Source organism: Dipodomys spectabilis, unplaced genomic scaffold, assembly GCF_019054845.1.
Source record: "Dipodomys spectabilis isolate Male_0828 unplaced genomic scaffold, ASM1905484v1 ptg000051l, whole genome shotgun sequence".
NCBI lineage: Eukaryota > Metazoa > Chordata > Mammalia > Rodentia > Heteromyidae > Dipodomys > Dipodomys spectabilis.
Genome location: NW_024870728.1, coordinates 1,358,762 through 1,368,449, shown reverse-complemented (window position 1 = coordinate 1,368,449; position 9,688 = coordinate 1,358,762).

Genomic DNA, 9,688 nt, shown 5'->3' with positions numbered 1-9,688 from the left:
TGGGTCTCTGCATGCCACTCACCGAGGCAGGGATGTGATTGCTGCTCGTCACCAGGTATTAACACTTTGGGTGTGGATTCTACAACTCTGACACTGGGACGTGTAAAGGACGTGTGGCCTTGCACACGGCTTTCTTCCCGTGCTGTGCGTGTCCCTGCTTCGAGTCTCCACGTGGGATGTGTGCTGACCACGATGCCCCGAGAGGGACTGCGAATGGCCCCTCCCTCTTCAGAAAAGCTAGGTGATCTGACTCCCGAAGGCCTCAGGTCAGAGAGGTCAAAAGAGCTTCCAGGATTCAAGGAAGGGATGAGCACAGGCCCCCATGTGGCACTGCCGTGCCTGGCTCTCAAGAGCAGAGATCACAGTACCTTAAATTAAGGCCTCCTTAAAACATGTCCTTGAGGTGTGGAAGGTGTGGTCCAGGTGGTAGAGCGCCAGCCAATGAGCAAAAGCATCAGATACCAAGTTGGAGCCCTGGTCTGGAGGGGAGGGGGGGAGGGGCATTCTCAGCCATCAGGTTCCAGCCTCAGCGCTAGGCATCCGCTTAGTATTTCTCTTCCTGTCTTCTGATTTTGATCTCCTGTCACCTCCTTTGGGGGGCCTGGGAGTCTGGGCCAAGCGGGAGGCGTTTCCACTGTAGGGGAAGCCAATGGCAGAAGATCCAGTGGAGACTGAAACCCCAGGAGTCTGAAGCACGTGGTAGCCTGGGCCGCAGGTGGTTGTGCAATGTTGGCTACCCAGACTGCCTCTGGAGGTCTGGAGACCTGAGGCCTCCACGTTTGCCCAGATTCAGATCTCCATGAAAATTCCAAAGAGCAGACGCTTGGATTCGCCTTCCTTGGGGCATCTGTCTTGCCTGTTGTGTGTGCCTGGTGCATGTTTGGCATGCGGTGGGTTCATGAGTGAGGTTGTGTGTCAGGCCTAGTAGTTAGGTGTATTGGATCTTTTTTTTCCCCTTTGTTCAGATTGTTGACTCTCTTGTATTTTCTGCTCATGTTCATCTTCGTCATTGTATTTGATGGTTATTTGTTGAAATAGGCTGACCCGGACCGGGTTCCAAGCTGGCGTTTTCAGGCTGCACAGTCTCCTGCCCATTCTGCCCAGCACCTGTGCAGGAGGTTGAATAGTCAGTTTATCCGAGCCGGTCTTTTCTTGTAACTTGATTTTGAGGTCTCTCCTTTTATTTTGACTCCACAGGCTTCTGGTAGGCTGAGAGGCGACTTAGGTATGGTTTCAGATCACGAGAGAAGGGGGAGAAGTCCCAACAGGGCAGCATGGCCAGCGCACTGCGTGGGCTGTTGGCCTCACCCCTTTACTGGGCTCTCTGTTTGGAATTGCCCCCACCCCTGCCTGTTTGTCCATTCACGGTGGGGATGGGTTCCTGTGACATTGGCAGTCAGAGTAACTTTCCAGCTAGAGAAAAGCTCGTGCTCTGCGGTGCTCCAGACATGAATTTGCAAGTCGTGCCAGCAGCTCAGGAGCAGAGGCGGAGAGCCATGTCCGACGCGCTCAGCAGATGCCCACTGCAGAAATAAACAGAGGAGCAGCGAGAAGAGGCTGTGTGTGGGCTCGTCACTGCAAGGGAAGCGGGGCCCTGGGCTGTTGGCTGCTAATTCTGCCCTTCAGTACTCGAGCCTCCATGGTAAAGGCATTACAGAACAAAATGTGGAGTGGTCCAGGCAGTGCCCACAGCACTGACATGGTTCAATGTGAATATACTCTGCATTGTCAGGGTCAAAATAGAGCTCTTCACCACGCAGCGGGGGCTCCCGCCTGTCATCCTAGCTACTCAGGAGGCTGAGATCTGAGGATCACAGTTCAAAGCCAGCCTGGGCAGGAAAGCCTGTGAGATTCTGTAGCTCCAGTTAACTGGAAGTGGAGCTTTGGCTCAGATGGTAGAGTGCTAGCCTTGAGCAAAAGCAGCCTCAGGGAGAGAGTTGAAGCCCCTGAGAAAAGAGGAATGTTGGAACAGAAGGAAAGTCACTGAGTTCAATTTTTCTGTGGCACTAGCTGGTGGAACTCAAGTGTGCTACCACTTAAGCCACAGTCCTATCCTGCTTTGGTTTTATTTATTTTGTATTTTATTTAATTTTAGAGAGGGTCTCAATGTTTTATTCAAGGCCAACCACGTAGGCCTGTTTTCAAGACAGGGACCTGCTGACATTTTTGGCTGGCTGGCCAGCCTCAAACAGTGATCCTTTTGCCTCCATCTTCAAGCTGGGATTACATGAGTGCTCTGCCATACTCAGCACTGTCCCCATATGTGTGTTTGTTTTTTGTGCCACTCCTGGGACTTGAATACAGGGCCTGGGTACTTCCAAAGCTAACACTCTATCACTTGACCCACAGCTCCACTTCCAGCTTTTTTTTTTTTAGGGGGGAGGGGACTTAATTGGAGTCTCACCAGCTTTCCTTCCCGGGCTGGCTTTGAACTGAGATCCTCAGATCTCAGCCTCCTAAGTAGCTAGGATTACAGGTGTGAACTACCGGCGTCCAGCTCCATATATAGCTGGGTGCTGGTAGTGCACACCTATATATATATACATATATATATACATAGTTTTTTTTTAATTTTTTTTTTTTTTTGTCAGTCATAGGGCTTGAGCCCAGGGCTCCTCAGCTCTTCAGCTCAAGGCGAGCGCTCTACTACTTGAGCTATAGCACCACTTCCGATTTTCTGAGTGGTTTATTGGAGACAAAAGTCTCAGGGACTTTCCTGCCCTTTGAACTGTGATCCTCATCTCTCAGCCTCCTAAGTAGCTAGGATTACAGGTGTGAGCCACCAGCGCCCGGCTCCACATATATTTTTAAAACCGATCTCACTATGCAGCCTGGCCTTGGTCCCACGACCCCCCTTCCTCAGCCCGTGAAGTGCGGAGATTGCAGGCATTCACCACCATTCCCAGTAAAGAATTGGCTTTTTCAGGCCTTGGTTTGGAATGTTTCCTTCCATCACAGAGTGAGCCTAAAGATGAGCACGCATGCCGGCTGTGGCCCCCACTCAGCACGTGAACCACCACCAGTGCTTGAGTCGAAAAGAGCCAAGAGTAGAAGACTGATGTTCAAGGCTAGCCTGGGCTACACTTGAGACCTGGTCAAGCCAGATGTGGCTTAAGCCTGTCCACCCAGCTGTGCGAGAGGTGTAGGGAATGTGCATCACAGTCCAAGGCCAGCCCCTGACCAAAACATGAGACCTTAATCCAAAAAAAATGAAGCAAAAGGAGGGTAGCAAGAGAGTTGGAACACCAACCTGTCATGGTTCTGAGTTCAAATTCCAGAATCCACTTAAATAAGGAAGGAAAATAATAAAAGAGAAAGAGGAAAAATAAAAGAGCCAGCTCCTTGGGGAAATGGCTGATTGTAGGAGTAGAGAAAGCAAACCCAGCAAAGCCTCCCGCCATTACTGCTGTTTGCAAATGGAGATATGCCTGGCCCTGCAGGTGAAGCCAAGCACAGGCCACCTGGGGAGGGGCTTGCTGAGACCCAGGGGTAGACCAGATGGTCTTTGAAGCCCTGTTCAACTAAGGGATCTGAAGGACCTCAGAACTGAGGCTTGAGAGTTGCTAAACTCCTCCTCCCTCCCCTGGGCCACGATGTCAGACAGACAGTTGTCAGCTGGTGAACTAGGCCTGGTACCAGCAGCAACCTACCAGTCTGCCAGCTTGGCTGGGAGGGTGCCAACCATCCTGGCTCTGAGCTCTTGGCCTGCTGGGAAATTTGTCAGGCGTACTTCTAGACTGCAGCTGCCAGCAAGAGGTGGCTTGAAACTCCGTACAAGCCAGGCAGGGGATTCCTCAAGACCAGAGTGACACAAGTGACGCCACATCTCCACCAGTCTGCCATGCACCACACCCACCCTCCTCCCCCCAGCTGTCCATCCGCACTCCCATCTACAGCCCTCTCCTTCAGGCCGCTGCCCCCCCAGGAGTTCCCCCGTACCCCAAAGCCAGTGCTCAGTGGCTCTTTCCACCTCTTCCCTCTTTCTAAATGTAGGGCTTTTTTCCCTCTTTAAAAAGCAAGCTCCAAAACTAGACATTCTTTCATACATATGCATAATGGGATAGAATTCAGCAACAGTAATAAAAAGAAGAGCTGGTAAACTCTAGGAAAACTCTAGCCTGGGTCATTCCAACTACTTGACATTCTAGAAAACTCTAAACTGGAAATGGATCCCATGGGGTTGCCAGACTTAATAGGATGGGGAGAGACGACCGACAGAGGACCGCAGGGGTTGGGGCGGTGGAGCCATTGCTCTGAAGGATGCTGCTAATGCAATGGCAGTGTCACCGCGACTGTCCCCAGGGGCTGTGGACCCGCTCACTGGAGCTGATGTGAACCCAGACTTTAATAATAGCGTATCCGTATTTCCTTATCATTTGCAACAATATAGCACACTAACACCTGGCAAAATAGAGGAAGGAGGAGAGGGGTCGGAAGGGGAAAACTGCTCGAAAAAAGCCCAGGAATTTAGCTGGACCGTGGCTCACACCTGTAATCCTAAGTACTCAGGAGGCTGAGATCTGAAAGTGGTGGTTCAAAACCAGCCTGGGCAGGAAAAGCTGTGAGACTCATCTCCCATTAACCACCAAAAAGCCAGAAGTGAGCTGTGGCTCAAGTAGTAGCCAGCCTTGAACAAAAAAATCTCAGGAATAGTACCCAGGCCCTAAGTTCAAGCCTTAGAACTGGCGCACGCACGAGCACGTGTGCGCACACACACACACAGAGTCCATCTACACACAGAGTCCATCTACACACACACACACACACACAGAATCCATCTACACACACACACACACACAGAGTCCATCTACACACACACACACACACAGAATCCATCTACACACACACACACACACAGAGTCCATCTACACACAGAGTCCATCTACACACACACACACAGAGTCCATCTACACACACACACACACAGAGTCCATCTACACACACACACACACACACACACACACGGAGTCCATCTACACACACACACAGAGTCCATCTACACACAGAGTCCATCTACACACACACACACACACAGAATCCATCTACACACACACACACACACACAGAGTCCATCTACACACACAGAGTCCATCTACACACAGAGTCCATCTATACACACACACACACACAGAGTCCATCTACACACACACACAGAGTCCATCTACACACAGAGTCCATCTATACACACACACACACAGAATCCATCTACACACAGAGTCCATCTACACACAGAGTCCATCTACACACACACACAGAGTCCATCTACACACAGAGTCCATCTACACAGAGTCCATCTACACACACACACACACACAGAATCCATCTACACACACACACACACACAGAGTCCATCTACACACACACACACACAGAGTCCATCTACACACACACACAGAGTCCATCTACACACAGAGTCCATCTACACACAGAGTCCATCTACACACATACACACAGAGTCCATCTACACACACACACACAGAGTCCATCTACACACAGAGTCCATCTACAAACACAGAATCCATCTACACACACACACACACACACACAGAGTCCATCTACACACACACACAGAGTCCATCTACACACACACACAGAGTCCATCTACACACATACACACGGAGTCCATCTATACACACACACACAGAGTCCATCTACACACAGAGTCCATCTACACACACACACAGAGTCCATCTACACACACACACACAGAGTCCATCTGCACACACACACGCACACACACACAGAGTCCATCTACACACACACACACACACACAGAGTCCATCTACACACACACACAGAGTCCATCTACACACACACACACACACACACACACGGAGTCCATCTATACACACACACACAGAGTCCATCTACACACAGAGTCCATCTACACACACACACAGAGTCCATCTACACACACACACACAGAGTCCATCTACACACACACACACACACACACACACAGAGTCCATCTACACACACACACACAGAGTCCATCTACACACACACACAGAGAGTCCATCTACACACACACACAGAGTCCATCTACACACACACACACACACACACAGAGTCCATCTACACACACACACACACAGAGTCCATCTACACAGAGTCCATCTACACACACACACAGAGTCCATCTACACACAGAGTCCATCTACACACACACACACACAGAATCCATCTACACACACACACACACACACACGGAGTCCATCTATACACACACACACGGAGTCCATCTATACACATACACAGAGTCCATCTACACACAGAGTCCATCTACACACAGAGTCCATCTACACACACACACACACAGAATCCATCTACACACACACACACACACACACGGAGTCCATCTATACACACACACACAGAGTCCATCTACACACAGAGTCCATCTACACACACACACAGAGTCCATCTACACACACACACACAGAGTCCATCTACACACACACACACACACACACACACACACACAGAGTCCATCTACACACACACACACACAGAGTCCATCTACACACACACACAGAGTCCATCTACACACAGAGTCCATCTACACACAGAGTCCATCTACACACACACACACAGAGTCCATCTACACACACACACACAGAGTCCATCTACACACAGAGTCCATCTACAAACACAGAATCCATCTACACACACACACATACACACAGAGTCCATCTACACACACACACAGAGTCCATCTACACACACACACAGAGTCCATCTACACACACACACACACACACACGGAGTCCATCTATACACACACACACAGAGTCCATCTACACACAGAGTCCATCTACACACACACACAGAGTCCATCTACACACACACACACAGAGTCCATCTACACACACACACACACACACAGAGTCCATCTACACACAGAGTCCATCTATACACACACACAGAGTCCATCTACACACACACACACACAGAGTCCATCTACACACACACACACACACACACACACAGAGTCCATCTACACACACACACACAGAGTCCATCTACACACACACACAGAGTCCATCTACACACAGAGTCCATCTACACACACACACACACACACAGAATCCATCTACACACACACACACACACACACGGAGTCCATCTATACACACACACACAGAGTCCATCTACACACAGAGTCCATCTACACACACACACAGAGTCCATCTACACACACACACACAGAGTCCATCTACACACACACACACACACACACACAGAGTCCATCTACACACACACACACACAGAGTCCCTCTACACACACACACCGAGTCCATCTACACACAGAGTCCATCTACACACAGAGTCCATCTACACACACACACACAGAGTCCATCTACACACACACACACAGAGTCCATCTACACACAGAGTCCATCTACAAACACACACAGAGTCCATCTACACACACACACACACACACACAGAGTCCATCTACACACACACACAGAGTCCATCTACGCACACACACAGAGTCCATCTACACACACACATACACACACACACGGAGTCCATCTATACACACACACACAGAGTCCATCTACACACAGAGTCCATCTACACACACACACAGAGTCCATCTACACACACACACACACAGAGTCCATCTACACACACACACACACACACACAGATTCCATCTACACACACACACACACACAGAGTCCATCTACACACACACACACAGAGTCCATCTACACACACACACGCACACACACACAGAGTCCATCTACACACACACACACAGAGTCCATCTACACACACACACAGAGTCCATCTACACACACACACACACACACACACGGAGTCCATCTATACACACACACACAGAGTCCATCTACACACAGAGTCCATCTACACACACACACAGAGTCTATCTACACACACACACACAGAGTCCATCTACACACACACACACACACACACACACACACAGAGTCCATCTACACACACACACACACACAGAGTCCATCTACACACACACACAGAGTCCATCTACACACACACACAGAGTCCATCTACACACACACACACACACACACAGAGTCCATCTACACACACACACACACAGAGTCCATCTACACACAGAGTCCATCTACACACACACACAGAGTCCATCTACACACAGAGTCCATCTACACACACACACACACAGAATCCATCTACACACACACACACACACGGAGTCCATCTATACACACACACACGGAGTCCATCTATACACACACACACAGAGTCCATCTACACACAGAGTCCATCTACACACACACACAGAGTCCATCTACACACACACACACAAAGTCCATCTACACACACACACACACACACACAGAGTCCATCTACACACACACACACACAGAGTCCATCTACACACACACACAGAGTCCATCTACACACAGAGTCCATCTACACACAGAGTCCATCTACACACACACACACAGAGTCCATCTACACACACACACACAGAGTCCATCTACACACAGAGTCCATCTACACACAGAGTCCATCTACACACACACACACACACACACAAAGTCCATCTACACACACACACAGAGTCCATCTACACACACACACAGAGTCCATCTACACACACACACACACAGAGTTCATCAACACACAGAGTCCATCTACACACAGAGTCCATCTACACACACACACAGAGTCCATCTACACACACACACACACATACAGAGTCCATCTACACACAGAGTCCATCTACACACACACACACAGAGTCCATCTACACACACACACACAGAGTCCATCTACACACAGAGTCCATCTACACACACACACAGAGTCCATCTACACACAGAGTCCATCTACACACAGAGTCCATCTACACACACACACAGAGTCCATCTACACACAGAGTCCATCTACACACAGAGTCCATCTACACACACACACACACAGAATCCATCTATACACACACACACACACACACACACAGAGTCCATCTACACACACACACACACAGAGTCCATCTACACACACACACAGAGTCCATCTACACACAGAGTCCATCTACACAGAGTCCATCTACACACACACACAGAGTCCATCTACACACACACAGAGTCCATCTACACACACACACACACACACACACACAGAGTCCATCTATACACACACAGAGTCCATCTATACACACACACACAGAGTCCATCTACACACACACACACAGAGTCCATCTACACACACACACACACACACAGAGTCCATCTACACACACACACACACACACACAGAGTCCATCAACACACAGAGTCCATCTACACACAGAGTCCATCTACACACACACACACACACACAGAGTCCATCTACACACACACATACACACACACAGAGTCCATCTACACACACACACACACAGAGTCCATCTTGCCTACCCAGAAAAAAATTCTGTCTACACTAAGGTTTAACCTCATATTGAATTCTAAAGATAAGATCATTCTGTACATTCTTCTAATTCCTTCCTTCCTTCCTTCCTTCCTTCTTCCTTCCTTCCTTCTTTGTAAAAATTTCTGTAGTACAGGCACCCAATTTCCTTTTTATGTTTACATAATTATAGACCTACAAGGAACTGCAAAAGGTATCACAAAACCAATCTCTTCCTCCTCCTCCCCCTTCCCCTTCCCCCTCTCCCTCATTCCCCTCC